The following is a 14,463-nucleotide window of genomic DNA, read 5'->3' on the forward strand; positions in this document are numbered from 1 at the left end:
ATGTATATCTCTTTTACACACATATTGTTTAGGAGAGAAAGAGAGCAAGACCATGTATGAGAGAGAGGTGAAACAAATTCTGTTGGATTGCATTTAGGCTGTTCTCGTTAAATGAAAAAAAAATGAATGATGTCACCTGTGTCATCAACAGCTTCATCCTTTATGCAGAATTGGTATGAGTAGAATGCTTTACCAAATTTTACGCCACTTATTTCTCTGTGTTTCCTTCCATACTCACCTATCATTGAAGCATTATGATTATGTGTTTCATTAATAATGGCTGTCTGAGATTCTCAACATTTAGGATAATTCCTCATATTGAAACAGCATGCACTGTGATCCATATTTCTGTGGTGTTCGAACAGTATGTTTCCTACCCAAAGAATAATGTTATGTGTATGCACAGCACTTCACAAAAGCATTGTCCATAAACTGGCAGTGGATAGCAAAGGTTAGAAGTACATGGATATAAATCACAATCTATTTATCTGTGTGTGACTCGGGGATCAAAAAACCATGGGATATTGTGAGTGATGATAACAACTTTGGAGGACTTATCTCAGCCAATTTTGTTCTACATGTTTTAAATTCTAGCCTGGTGATGTTAACTCAAGAGCATTGCCAGGGTGGAGTTGGGAGTCTGCCATTAAACATTGATTTTCCCAGTATCTCACAATTACAGCAACATCTGTGCTAAATAACTTTTGCTGATTGTCTGTGAAGAGTTCATGGTCAATGTATCTCACTCAAAGGTCTCCTTTCTTACCTGTGCAGGAGGGAGATGTAATGATTGTGCAGTGGTCTATTCTGTGAGAGGGATGGCGATTCAAGATTTTTGAGGCTTTTTCTTTTTTTTTTTTTTTTTTTTTCTTTTAATGCCATCTGTGTAGGTGCACCTTAATTTTCTTAGCTGTACCAGCGTAGTTTGCCTAGGTGTCTTAGAGTATTTTCTTGGCTGTAAGATTTATAAGTAGTTGATATGTCATTTGTTTTTCTACCTTCATAAAACCTCAGTATATTAAAAAAACAACCAACCAACAACAACAAAAGCATGAGCGCGTGATGGAGTTGTACAATATACTCCTACTGCTTAAGCAAAGAGAAGTTGTGTCTCATTAATTCTATAGAATTCTATAGGCTGCTAAACTGACTCTTCCCTATCTCAGTGCTCATGTTTTGGGTATGACTTCATGTTAATAGTGAGGGGAAACAAAACAGAAACTGAAATACTCTGGAAAGCAAAATACCCCCCCCAATTTATCTTTACAGAGCAGGTTATATCCGAGCTTCCCAAAATGCTTTACAAGTGCTCATTAATTAATCAGCCTTTGTAGCACCCCTGTGAAATGGATATGTATTATCGTCTGCATCATTTTATACATGCAGAGAGCTGAGCTGACTTGCCCTAGGTGAGACAGCAACCCAGCGGTACAGGCGAGATGAGAACACAGCCAACCTGAGTTTCCATTTCCACGCTGACCAGCTTTGTACCAGACTTCATGAGGCAGCCTGAGGTCTGGGCTGTGCCTTACAGTACCACAGTGCAGGCCACACTGAACAGAGAGGTTTAAAGCCATAAGTAATGAAAAACAAGGATGGAGACAAAAACGTTTTTCTGTCACCAGAATGTATAACTCCTAGTGCAATGCTGGTTGCTCTGTGCTGTCAAGATTCCCACGGATTTGGGGGGGGGGAGGAGGAGAAGTAGGAAAGTGCCACTGTCTGTCCATGCTGTCTGACTGTGTGCCAGTTCCCGCTCCTGCAGCGCTGAGGATTCAGCCAAAGTATTTTCATAAAACTTACCTGAAGTGTTTATAAGAGGCCCAACAGGGATGGGAAGCTATGGATGGGAAGCTATAGGCGTAAGAGTCTGAAGAAACCGTTCTGAAATCTGCACAAGATAAATGCACGCACTCACCGAGAAGGAATATCCTGGGTCTTTTTTCCCTTCAAATAATAATTTCACAGAACAGTACCAGGGCTTGTGTTCTTTTAAGACGTTGGGATGCTTATTTTACTTACTACTTATATTTTTAAAACTTGCCTGCAAATTGCATTTCTAAATCTAAAAGAATGAGCTACCCGGGGAGCATTCTGCTGTGCCTGCATGATCTATAATACCAAAATCATCCAGAACTTTCTGTACTACTTTGTTATTCTCTGGTTACTAAGCTATACTGAGGAAACGTCCTTTCTGAAGTATCTCAGAAATAGCACAAGAGAAAAAGCATGGGTTTAGCATATCCCTTTCATGCAAGCCCTGATAACTTCCTGAATTCTCATAGAAGACAAAGACTGATAAAGCCCTGATATTTTTAAAGGCATCATCTCCCTTTTCTGTATGTTCTGGTTTAAGATCCAGTGTTATCTTAAACGGAGATAGTTTTGTACTTAATCTTGAAACACATGGAATGGGGAATTTCGGTAAATTCTTTTAAAGTATCTGTTTACAAGGTTCCCACCCTGTTAACTTCTACTGTCAGACAGGTTTATTTTGAAAGGAAACATCAAATGAACTTGTGCCTCTTGTAAGCAATGAAGTTTGCTTGTGAGAAACTGAAGGTACAGTGCTGTAAATCACAGATCGGCTGTTTTTCAAACCCCCAGCTGCGAACCACAGGATACTTATAGTGCTCAAAAAAGAGCTATTAAATGGATTTTAAAGTATCTTTCCATTCCTTGGTTTATAATATATTTATATTTAGCATTACAGCTAGTATGTGGGCTTCCAAACAACCTTCTTGATTGAAAATTTCCGGATGCTGTTATAACATTGAATATTATAAGCTAAGTGGAATATTACAGGATGATTCAATCAGGTTGACTAACATGCAGGAGATTAATTCTCTTCAAATCCACTGTTCAATCACTGTGCTTGAAATGGTGTCTCCCTTCAAAACAAATATCATTATGATTATTTCAGCTTTTCCTTTTCAGTTCAATACTTTGCATGTCTATTACATCTGTCCCTGAAAATTTCTCTTAAGCAGTTTATGATCATTAGGTGATTTACTGTCACTATCATTGGTGAGGGGCCTAATAGCAGTTTTGATTAATAATAAGTGGCTCTTAGAGGTCATTCTACCCACCAGTGAAAGAACGTTAGCATAGAGCATAGCAACTGCATGCAAGTGGCATGCAGGTGAAAGTAAAGAGTTGCAGCAGATACCTGCAACTGCAGAGGGAACTTATGGGGCAAAAAGTACTTCATTGAACTGGAATCTGTCCAACATGCTAGTTAATGACCAAACATGATCATGTAGTTTTATGAGAACTTTCATAACTAAGTGAAGTTAGTACGTTAATGAGGCAGTTCCTTCAACCATGGATAGAGGAAAGCATTATATCTGGAGGATATTGCTTCTTCAAGCCAAAGATAGAGAGGAACTACAAGGCTGTACAGGAGTCTTGTGGACCACCCATGTCCCGTATCACAGTAAGCCCCCCACCTTTCTTCCTCAGCATGTAATTTGCTAGAGTAGAACATCCCATGGAGTGGCCTGAACAAAGGGACTGGGGGTGAATATGATCAGCTCTCCCTGCTGGGTTTGTACCATCCTACAATGCTCATACTGCAGTCGAAACCTGTGATTCTAGGTCATGGAGGTACATCAAAGGTAGGTCAATGTAGCTGATTCACATCCACTTGTGGTTCCCTGCCCCAGTCCTCGTCCTCCTGCCCTTTATCAGCAGAAGTTGATCCTGCCATGGTCTCTTGGGTCTTAGCTCCATGGCACTTGACACAACTGGTATTTGCTCAACCCGTTTAGTTGGCTGCGCAAATAACACAGCTCTCTGTAGCTTCTAGTAGATGTTTCTTTCCTAGGCTGCTTCTGTTATATTCAGCCAATTTCATCTGAGTCATGCTGCAGGTTCATTTCTTTCCCAAGTCATTCTCTGTACCTTGGCATATTTACAGGCCGTTGTCTCTTCCCATATTCCCACCTGCTGGTGCAGTCTCGTTAGCCCTTTGTTTGAGCTATGCTGTTTGTGCATTTATTCTGCAGAACTCTGATAATATGTGTTTGGGAAATCTGCCTTATGGTTAATCAAAAAATTTCATGAACAGTAACCATACCTCCCACTGTCATGGTTGGTTTTGTAAGTACAGCATACTCATGGACTTTCTTTACTGGTAGTACTTACAATGATTGTTATAGCCCTTTGTCTTTTTAGCTTATCTAAATAATCAAAACACAAGAAGGACAAAAAAACCCCAAGTTTCAGTTAAAAAAAAATTGTTTAAAAAGGCTCTTTTTATTTGACAAATCTTTCTTCTTCAAGGCTGTGCTTCAGATTTTGCATATTATATATGCTTGATAGAGAGGCAAAACAAGTTGTACACTGCTGTTTCACGTATCGGCAACAAAACTGTGAGATAAATTCTGAATGCAGAATTTTTATTATTGATGACAATGTAATTGAAAAAGCACAGCTGGATTTTCAGATCATGTTGCACAGATCTAAATGACTGTATAGATTATGAAGCAGTGGAGAGTCAGCTTCTATCTCTTTTTGCATTTCCTGTTGTATTTATGTGTTGATCTAGGTTTCTCATTTTTCCATAATTTTTTCCATTTTATTTCCTGGGATCAGAGATGGTGGGGGAAGAAAGAAATGAGAATGGGTATCAATGACAACATCCATATACACAGATTTCAGGAGGAATCTGTGGGCATCTTCACTGTAAACACCATTTGCAAAGTTGTTTGGCAATGTTGCAGACTACTCCAAGATCAGCTACAGAGTATACTGAGGAGAGGAAGAGAATTACCTATAGAAAAATAGTTCAATATCTTGTTTTTACAGTTTTAACTTACTACAGCCTTAATTTTCAGGTGCCTACCTAATTTTCTTTAGGTTGAACTTGATATTCTCTTCCTCAGTAAAGGCTAATGTGTAGGCTTTTGATTTCAAGTTTAATTCTTGTTGAGGCTTTTCAGAACATATGTCCTTTTCTCTCCCACCCACATTCATGTGACTCAAAGACAGCTAAGCACAATTTTCAAGTAACTAAGAGTTTACTCATGTATTATGGGCATTTATCTGCTTTGGAAGTCTAGTCTGCAATGGAAAGGAGAAAACTTTAACTAATGCTTTTGTTTCTTGTTGAAAGTTAAGAAGTAGGCCGTAACGTGCTTAAGTATCTGCAGGGTAAAATCCATCTTACTCCACCTGCAAACCTATTTCTGAACCATTTTGTTGATCTGAGTTTTTAGAATGCTTTCCTAATTTACCTGTTTCTTACAGTGCCTATATGTCAACAGCAGTAGAAAAAAATACTGTTGGATTTTTTTTTTTTTTTTTCTGAAGAGGTCTAAACTCTTTTCTCCTTTGTGTTATGCTATTCGTCTCCTTAGCCTTGATGTGTAGTTTTTTGTTGTTTTTTAATTACTGTTTAGATTTAATTTCAGCAGCAGATTGCTTCTAAATGGTTTCTTTAGAACTGTGTTCCTGGGGCCATTCTTTAAGGCTGTTATTACAAACAAGCAGCTTTTCTGAGCTGCATGCTTACTTTATTGCTTTGATCTTTGGCCACACCACTTTCTGGCAGAAGGCAATATTGTGGCACTGGTCCTGCAGTTTAAGGTGGGGAGAAGAAAGCCATGTGACTCTAGATGCTGCAGTCCTGTGTTCACCGGCTGTTCCTAAATTTTTTTGTTTCTACAAAGTGTCTAAAAAGAGAGTAAGCTTCAGAGTGATTTTTGGTGGATAGCCAGTACGTTATGAGTAGGACTGAGGCTCTCCTTGAGACTAGGCTTGCCTGCTGCTCATGTCTACAAAAGCTTTCACAGCTTGGCTGCCCACAGCCACTGTGTGTAAATGGGCATAAGGTGAAGCATCCTTGTTCGTGGCCATTCCTGAAAGCCTTCTGGTGGCATGGACCCCCTCCAGCAGATCACAGTGCAGTATCCGTGTTAAGACAAGACAAATAAATAGGAAAGAAATGATCTGGTTGTTCCCCTTCAGGGAGGAAGTGATGTTGTAGGTTAACAATGCAACAAAAACAGTTCTGAAAAACGAAGCGCTGGCTTGGAAGTCTCCTTTGTTACACTGGCAATTGTATGCTACTTCAGCTATCACTGTCAGTTGTCAGTGCAGTGAACAACCGCTGATTTTGTGTTGTCTTAATATGGCACATTGCAAGCTACCGTGATTCAGGAGCTGTAACATAAGCAGTTCTGGCATCTGTGCAGCAAAGATTGGGCTGTTATGTGACGTGTCGACCCACGTACCTGTTCCTGCTTATTGACCAGAGTCCAGAGTTTACCTGAAACCATCAGCCGTGTCAATGTAAATTCTGGCTTTTTCCAGACAATGTAATAAAACCAGTGGGACGCAGGGAAAAGAGCAAATCGCCTGACTAAAATCTTACTTGCACTACCTACTGCAGTGTTTTGTGGTCAGTCATTCCTTGATGGTTTTCTAGTAGTGTGAGTGGGATAGTACGGTGGAGAAATGTATCCTGCAGAATAGATACGATTCACTTGAGAGACTGAAGACAGTAATGTGGCCAACCTGCTAATTGATGCTTCCTAGAAGGCCATACGCCAGGTAGCGTTGGCCAAATGTATTCCCTGTGCCACCCTATTGACTTCAGTGGAGTTGCTCCAGAGATAGATTTGGCTCCTCTTCCTTGGAAAGCTGGTGGAAGGGAATGTTTTTATTTAACTTTTGGCAAGGCTTGTGACTTAGCTGTGGTGTGTTTTATGTCCTTTCCCTTTTGACATACACTTTTAATTATTCTTAATAAATTCAAATTGAAGCAAGTATCTTGGAGTGCAGATAACTAAAATATAAGTTATAGCTTTGATCTATGCCAACCTTTGGAGGATTTGTCAACCTAGCATTGGAAGTAGGGGATGAAGACCTGCAAAATGAAATTAACAGATATTTAACAAAAATAAATAAATTATGCCTAAGCATTTTTATATCTTTAGAGTGTTACATAAATCATTCACCACACTTTCTTCTGTACAGTATATATTTTAAAATGGCTTTTCCACAGAGATACCCTGTTATTTCTTTCCACTGAATATAGGTATAGATGACAGTATATTACCCTGAAGTAACTCTTTGCAACTCTCTGCTCAGCAACTAATTGTCACTAGTAGTAATAGTAGTACTATTTATTGCACACTGCAGAACAGTTAACTTTCGGATTTCTTTTAGTACTTGCGTCTACTAATGTATCGGCGAATATAATAACGATAGTTTCTATTTCTTTTGATCTGCAATGCCCAAGAAAGGCAAGATGGACTGTGTCACACAACAATAAGCAAAAATGAGAAGACTACCCAGTAAGCTGTACAACCCTCATCCTAACTTCTAGTCTAGAGTTCTGTTCACTAAGTTGGACTGTCCAGATCTAACAGTCCATTTCTGTTTTCAATAGCCTTGCCCACTGCTTGCAGGAATAAAATACCTAGTAGTGATGGCAGTACTGGAATGCTGATCTGCTAGTATATCACCCTCCTCAACTGGAAGGACCACGTCCAGATCCTCAGTCCTCAAGAGCAATTGGTAGGGTTTTGGTAGGGTCGGTGGGGATGGCTTTTCATGAAGCCTGTCCGTGAGAATATTTTTAACATATAATGGTAAATGCTTGGATACTGCTAAGTCAGAGCGCACCTGAACTGCTCTAATTCCAATCGGAATAGCAAATTCATCAAGGATGATCATAGATGCAAGGTCAATGCTGATAGCAGTGTGTGCATTGAACACATTTCAATCCTTCAGAACTACAGCAGGGATTTTAAACTTCCACTAGGGCCATGGATGAAGATTCTTTTACCTAAGGCCTGTAATCAACTTTGGTGCCTCTTCTGTAGCCGGACCTAGCTCCTCATTGTTCAGCAGCCACAGGAACTTGAAGTACACTAGAAAGAAGCAGAGTAGCTCCCTGAGTCTGATAGCCAGTGGTACAAGATGGAACAACCCTGAGTTTTGGTTTGGTTTGTGGGTTTTTTTTGAGGGGGGGGGGGGGAACAATACGGTGGGTGTTTGCACTCTCTGTTAGTGTCACCTGTCTGGTTGGCTCAGCTCTGGGAGAACAGTAAGGACACTCTCCATATCTAAGGACACTCTCCATATCCAAGGACATTCTCCAAACAGACACGAAAAATTTTGTCTAAACCAAGGCTGGCCACATTTCTTTCTACAGCACCTAGCTCAGCTCGGCAGTAGTACAGCTGAAAGATTAGTGCAATCTAATTAACTCCTTTAAAACTTCCAATCTATAAGACTGCTGCTTCTTTTACCTTGTGCACCTTCTGTGTGAAAGTAAGATGTGCCTGCAAGTATAACATGCCTTCAGAAATGCTGAAGCTAATAATGTCCACCCTCCAACATCACTCCTGTTAAATTATGCTGTCATTCTAGTGTATTCACACCGATATCATTCTGCTCCATCGTGAGGAGATCCATTTATTATGAGTAAATCCGTCTCCTGTACACACCAATTATTTTACATAGGATGGATTGGAAGCAGGTCCCATAATTATACCCTAGTCAACCAGTCAAGTCTATAAACAAAATCTTTCACTCTCTTATTACCTATTTTCCTTCCATCTATTACTCTTCGAATGTTTATGGGAGTTGTGTGTGTTTTAATCCATCAACAGCTGTACATTTTTCAAGACCAAATGCCCTAAAACTGTGGCTATTTTTCATAAGGTTTCCAAATGCCCTTCCTGTTTTCTTCTCCTGGCAGCCAGAGCAGAATAAGCCATCATTAAAGGCAGCACAAATTATACTGCTAATTAACAATGTGGTTGGTGCTCTGGAAACCTGCCTTTTTTTTTTTTTTTTTTTCTGCTGCTGTTATTGGGAAAGAAGTTCGGTGGTGAAATTCCCAGCTCAGCCACTCCTTTTTATTCCACTTACAGTCTGTGTGTCTTAGTATTCAGTTTTGCTCTGTTCAAATAGCAGATTAATTTTACAGAATCAATGCCATCTCTGTCAATATAAGGTCTGGTATTTTTTTCCCAAGTCTGCTCTCTTAGTTTGCTTGGTTTTTTTAATTTTTTTTTTTCATGCCATTGCTGCTATTAATGCCAATATTTACACAAAGTTATGTTGTCTTTCTCACCAAATTTGGGTCATATTTGGGTATCTCTGAGATGTTTCGTGCAGACCTGTAAATTTTGCCACTTGCCATTTTGGGAGGATTAGATCCTGAGGCTCTCGGCCAAATGGCTTAGCAGCTTCTTGGTTTGGGGAAACAACAAAGTCCATCAGAGACAGTGGTATAGAACCATATTGACCCGCATGGCTGCGAACAACATTGCTGGTAGGAGTTGTCAAGTTTCTTATGTCCCCCTGCAAATAGATGTTCTAAGCCTGAGAGCTGTGTCAGCTTTTAGCTAGTCTGGATAAGAAATTGCTTTCCTCTCCCATAAAACTTTTAGATACCTTAAAAGAAAATAATTCCCATTGGAGCTAGGATCTGCAGTGTAGGGAACTCAGATTCAAATTCTTGTTCTGCACAATTCCTCCAGCCTTAGTGCTTCCCTAAGGCACTGACTGCTTTGAGGTGAGTATTCGGACTTTTTTTTAGTGTCATGCTTGTACACAACAACTCACTAGATTAAGGATTTGAACCTGAGTCTCCTACAGAGGCCTTTGAGTGCTATGAATGATGGTATTAACTACTTTTCTTCCCTAAAAAGAGAAAAAAGAAGAAAAATTATCCAAAATCTTAGTGTCTTCACTTATCCCTTTTATAACATGATTTGTACTTGGGTCAATTCTTGCCTGAATTGAGTAAGAGCATCAGCAAAGTTTACACATCCAGAATATTCTTGAAGGGTTATTGCCAGATTGTTCCTTGTTGGTGTTCAGACCAACCGCCTCCCCTGTATTTCTGTCTCCCACTCTCAACCCCCTTGCCTTTATCTTAGGCTAAGATACAAATTGGCACAAAAGCTGCGCACAAAGCAAGCGAGAAGTTTTTTTCTCCAGTGCCAGCACTGTAGAGACCAATCCATGGACCCACTCGCAAGCAGTGGTGTAGGAAGCATTTGGAATGGTGGGGGCCAAACTTAAGCAGGGTAGATTCAGGACATGCCTTGATGCTAGTGCTGAGATCTGTAAACCTGGAAGGCTATAGATAGGACTCAAAATATTATGTGCTGAAGATAAGAGGCTTGAGCTCCTAGGCTGCCTGTGTTGTAAGTGGAAAGAAATCAGTTTCTCCGAAAGGCAATGCATCACTTTGTACAGCCTGGAAACAGGAGTTATATGAGTCCAGTATACAGAAAGGTTCAAGTGTGGCATCTCACAACCCATCAACTGTTCTCACCCACTCTTGTTTTCCTGCCTTTAAACACTGAGCTATTAACCTGTCAGTGAGGTAGGTACTATTGTAGCTTTTCATCTCATATATTTATTTCAATAAAGCTTTTATTTAATATATTTGCCACACTTGGATGGCTCTGCTAACACCTTCTCAGAATAATTCCCACTCTGCATTTGTCAAGGCAACTTGTGCTAAAGCCATGCTAGGAACAAGCAGGCTTATAAATAGCAGAAACTAGAACATTTACTCAGGTAGTGAAGATACAGTCCGTAATATGATGGAAGAAAAAAAATTCCCCCTTTCTGTGGCCTTAGAAAGTTTTCTAACCTGTGTCTTTCCCAAGAGGAAAAATCCCATGTACAACCAGAATTTCTGAATAGCAAGCTGTCACATACACTTTAGAAAATATCCATAAAATCTACTTCCTGTCCTAGTGCAAGTAGTCAACTAAAAGCATAGCAACCAGAAACTGCCACATTCTGATATTCAGTGCTGCGTCCTTTCTTGACTGGTTATGGAAAATCTTCATCTTTTCTTTTGTCTTTCATTAACATAACTATATCAATTGGAGTGGTCATGCCTTCCGACACAATGTTTAGGAACAGATGTATCTGCTCAAGAGAGCCACCAGTGGGCCTTAGCATCGAAAACCAGAATGCCAGTCTTCCTTGACCTGCTGTGTCACCTTTATTTCTAGCTAGGATATTTGCTTTTTTCTTTTTTTTCAGCATTTGTATAATGACTTTGAGATAGATAAAAATGAGAGCAATGAGTGTGACTGTTGAAGTTTTGGCCTGATGTACTGTTTCTCACCCATATCTAGAATTTGGTCTAGGTTGCCTGCACATCTGATTACCTGTTTTTTCCCAAAAGAGGGAAAGGGGTTTTTTTGCAAAAAGTTTGCAAGACAGTAGCAGTTGGATCAAAGCCGTAGTGTTATATCTCAAAAAGTAGTACTAAGGTCACTGTACATACAGTGTTAGAGAATGCAGTGGGCATGACGCTGTAAGCAGTGTGCTTGGCACTGTACACCTCTTGAAAGTCCCTGCCCCCCCAGCCCCATGTTCAGCATGGCACTCTATAAATGCTCCGATATTTTTAATAAATTTTACTTTCTGGCCACAGATGCCTGTTGCCTGTAACTTTTTGAAGAAAGCAGTCACAACTAGATCAGCAGTGGTATTGATGTTATTTTCTGGTAGGTTTTTTTTGTCCTGACTAAAGCAATAGACATATTCATACTAAAATCAGAAAGTATTACTAGCCGAGGAAAGAAGGAGAATGTAGATCATTTTGCTTGGAAATTGATGCATTTTTAAGAGAATTTAGCAGGGCCTAAACAAACTGAACAAAATTAAATGCCATGTTTATATTGTCAGCGTAATTTTTTTCTTCATTTTAATTCTGCTGAAACAAATACACTTCTCTTTCTGCCGTTGACTGAAACAATGCAAAAGACCATTTGTGTAGGCATTGCTTGGCTAGGGTCATTTTCAGACATATATACATTGCAGTGGTAGTGTGGCTGGGTACGCTGGTTTCCCACAGTGGGAGTTCCCTCCTCTGTGAAACTCTGCAGTGGAACTTCAGTCTTTGTGTTGAACAATGAGAGTGGACACTGGTGGCAGCAGCTGCCACGATTCAAGTTTTCAATACATGCAGATTTCGGAGCATAAATGGTTGCACTGAAGTCACAGCAGCTACCTGGGTAGCTACCTTGCTGAATCAGGTCTCTGGGGAGGAGACGGTAGGATTTAGTGTACTGTGCAGTTTCCAGCAGTGTCACATCATGCTTTACAAACTCTGCTTCTTGTTCTCTGTACTCTGGTGGATAGGCAAAAAATCCCATAAATTATTTTCAAAATAGAGCCCTTAAATGCAACAGATTAGCAAAGGGCAAAACCTCTGCATACACCTCCCAAACAAGGCTGATCAATTGCAACTCGGCAGCAACAGAAAGGTGCAATTTATGGAGACCTTCACAGGTCAGAGACTGCTGACTCTGGATGGACAGTGTTAGAAACCTTGGATGTGTTTCCCTACATCCTGGCCAGATTATTGAAACCCATATTAGGCTAACAAATATGTACTTAGGCACCAGAATTAAAATGCTTTGCTTTCCCAAAGGCGCTGGGTGCCTCCTGTTGACAACAGTTCAATTTGTCCTTCCTTGGTACAACAGGGCATGTTTATTTCAGGTTCTTAATGCTTGGGTGGATATAAGAGACTGCCTTTAACCACTCGGTTTGGACTGTATTACTTACTTTCTCCAGGCCACATGCACCAAACATGACACTGAACTGATCCAACAACTGTGTAGTCCACACGAGCAATTCTTCCCTGCTGTAACTGATTACTTCCTTATTGCCCAGGCTTTAAGTGTGTTTGTCTGAAGGCTAGTTGAGGTTAAAGCCTGAGCTAGTTAAAAACCTTAGCTGAAGTTAGTCAGGCACCTTGATAAGAAATTACATTTTGGAAAATCATTTTTCAGCTCCAATGCAATAAAAAGCAGTGTGTGGCACTTATCATACTTGTGGATTAAATTAATGTTTTACGTTCAAAAAAGCATTTTCTCACTATGTCTTTCAGAATTAGAGGCCTGCCACTTTCTTATTTCAGTGGGAAAAAAGAGCCACGTTGCTTTGTGATTATGAAAAGGGGAGAATTTTGTAAATGCAGGGTTTCACTTACTCATTGATTTGTAAATGTTGTCCCTCTTCATTCTCCTTAAAGTCTTTCACAGATCTGATTGTCATTTAATTAGCTGCTCTCTCCCTCTTTTGTAGTTATAATTAGTGAAATATATAAATATTACTTCATTAGTTCCTGCTAGTTACTTGCCAGTAGGTTTAGCATATATGAGGCAGCTGGGTGAAGAGATGGGTAAGTTTTAAATACCTGAAAGAATAATTAAAAGTGGATAAACTGAGTTTGAAATTGTTTGGTTTGCACCTGGTAATCTGCAGAATGATAATCATCTGGTTTTGTGTTATTTATTACTTACTGTTCATACAGTAAAAAGTGTGATGTTTACTATTCCTTAGAAGAAGATTTATAGGGATGAATGATGAACGATGGTGTACGCAGAATACCATCTTCACAATTTATTGGATTGCAAAATAAAAGGCAACTAAAATAAGACTATGCTTTTTCAGCAAGGGAAGCTGGTAAATTTAAAAAGAAGGAACAGTATCCAGTCCCATGCCATTTAGACTGTAGGGATTAATTATACTGAAAATCAACACTGATGTAGGAAAGAATCAGGTTTCTTTTGGCTCCTAACAGCTTGTCTATGTTATGTAAACCGGGCCAATGTCAACTCTGCTGTCACTGGGGGCATCTAGCAAGGAACTCAGAGACTCTGTAAGCTGGAAACAAAGACAACCTGGCATTCACCCTTTACCAAGGAGTACTGGGTCTCTGTAATTTTTACATAGCAACAGAAACCAAGCTGAATAGTGATCCAGCAAATCACAGGTTATGCAGTACAGAAAATAAAGCAATGTCCTTCTCTCTCTGTAGATCTTTGGGATGGCCTGTTGCCCACACCACACACCCCTCCCTGGTCAACAACTCAAATAAGTGCGTTCATCTGTGCAGAGCAGTTGACGGAAAGGAACTTCAGGATCATTTTCCCTGCCATTCCCCTTGAAAAAATCCTCTGTCAGTCTGATTCCCCAGGGCTATGTAGAAAAGCATAGCAATTAATCCCAGAAGTATTTTGATAGACAGCATAGACTGATAGGTGATCCCTGGAGAATACTGAGCCCAGGAGGTCATACCAGTGGCCTACAGGAGAGGATGACAGTGTCAGCATTGCCCACTCCAAGTCCTCAGCCCTATTCTACAGTGAGACGTTAAGATTTTTCTCTCAAAACCAGTGTCACCAGATGAACCTTCAGGCTCAGGTGAACCATCATGCTGACGAAGCACTGCTACCACATCTTCAAGTTCCTCTCTATCTAAAGAGACAGTCAGTGAGGGATTTCCAGACTGTCATATCCAACCTTGATGAAAGTCAAAGGACTAGGAGCCAAATAATAACAAATCCCTGGCATAGGCTGTTGTTTTGACAATCAAGAGTTTCATTTGTGAGGAAGTTTTGTTCTGGTTTTATAGTGCTGCTTCACTACTGTATTAATCCTTAACAAAAAGTTTCATCG

Source organism: Aquila chrysaetos, chromosome 7 (assembly GCF_900496995.4).
Source record: "Aquila chrysaetos chrysaetos chromosome 7, bAquChr1.4, whole genome shotgun sequence".
Classification (NCBI taxonomy): Eukaryota; Metazoa; Chordata; class Aves; order Accipitriformes; family Accipitridae; genus Aquila; species Aquila chrysaetos.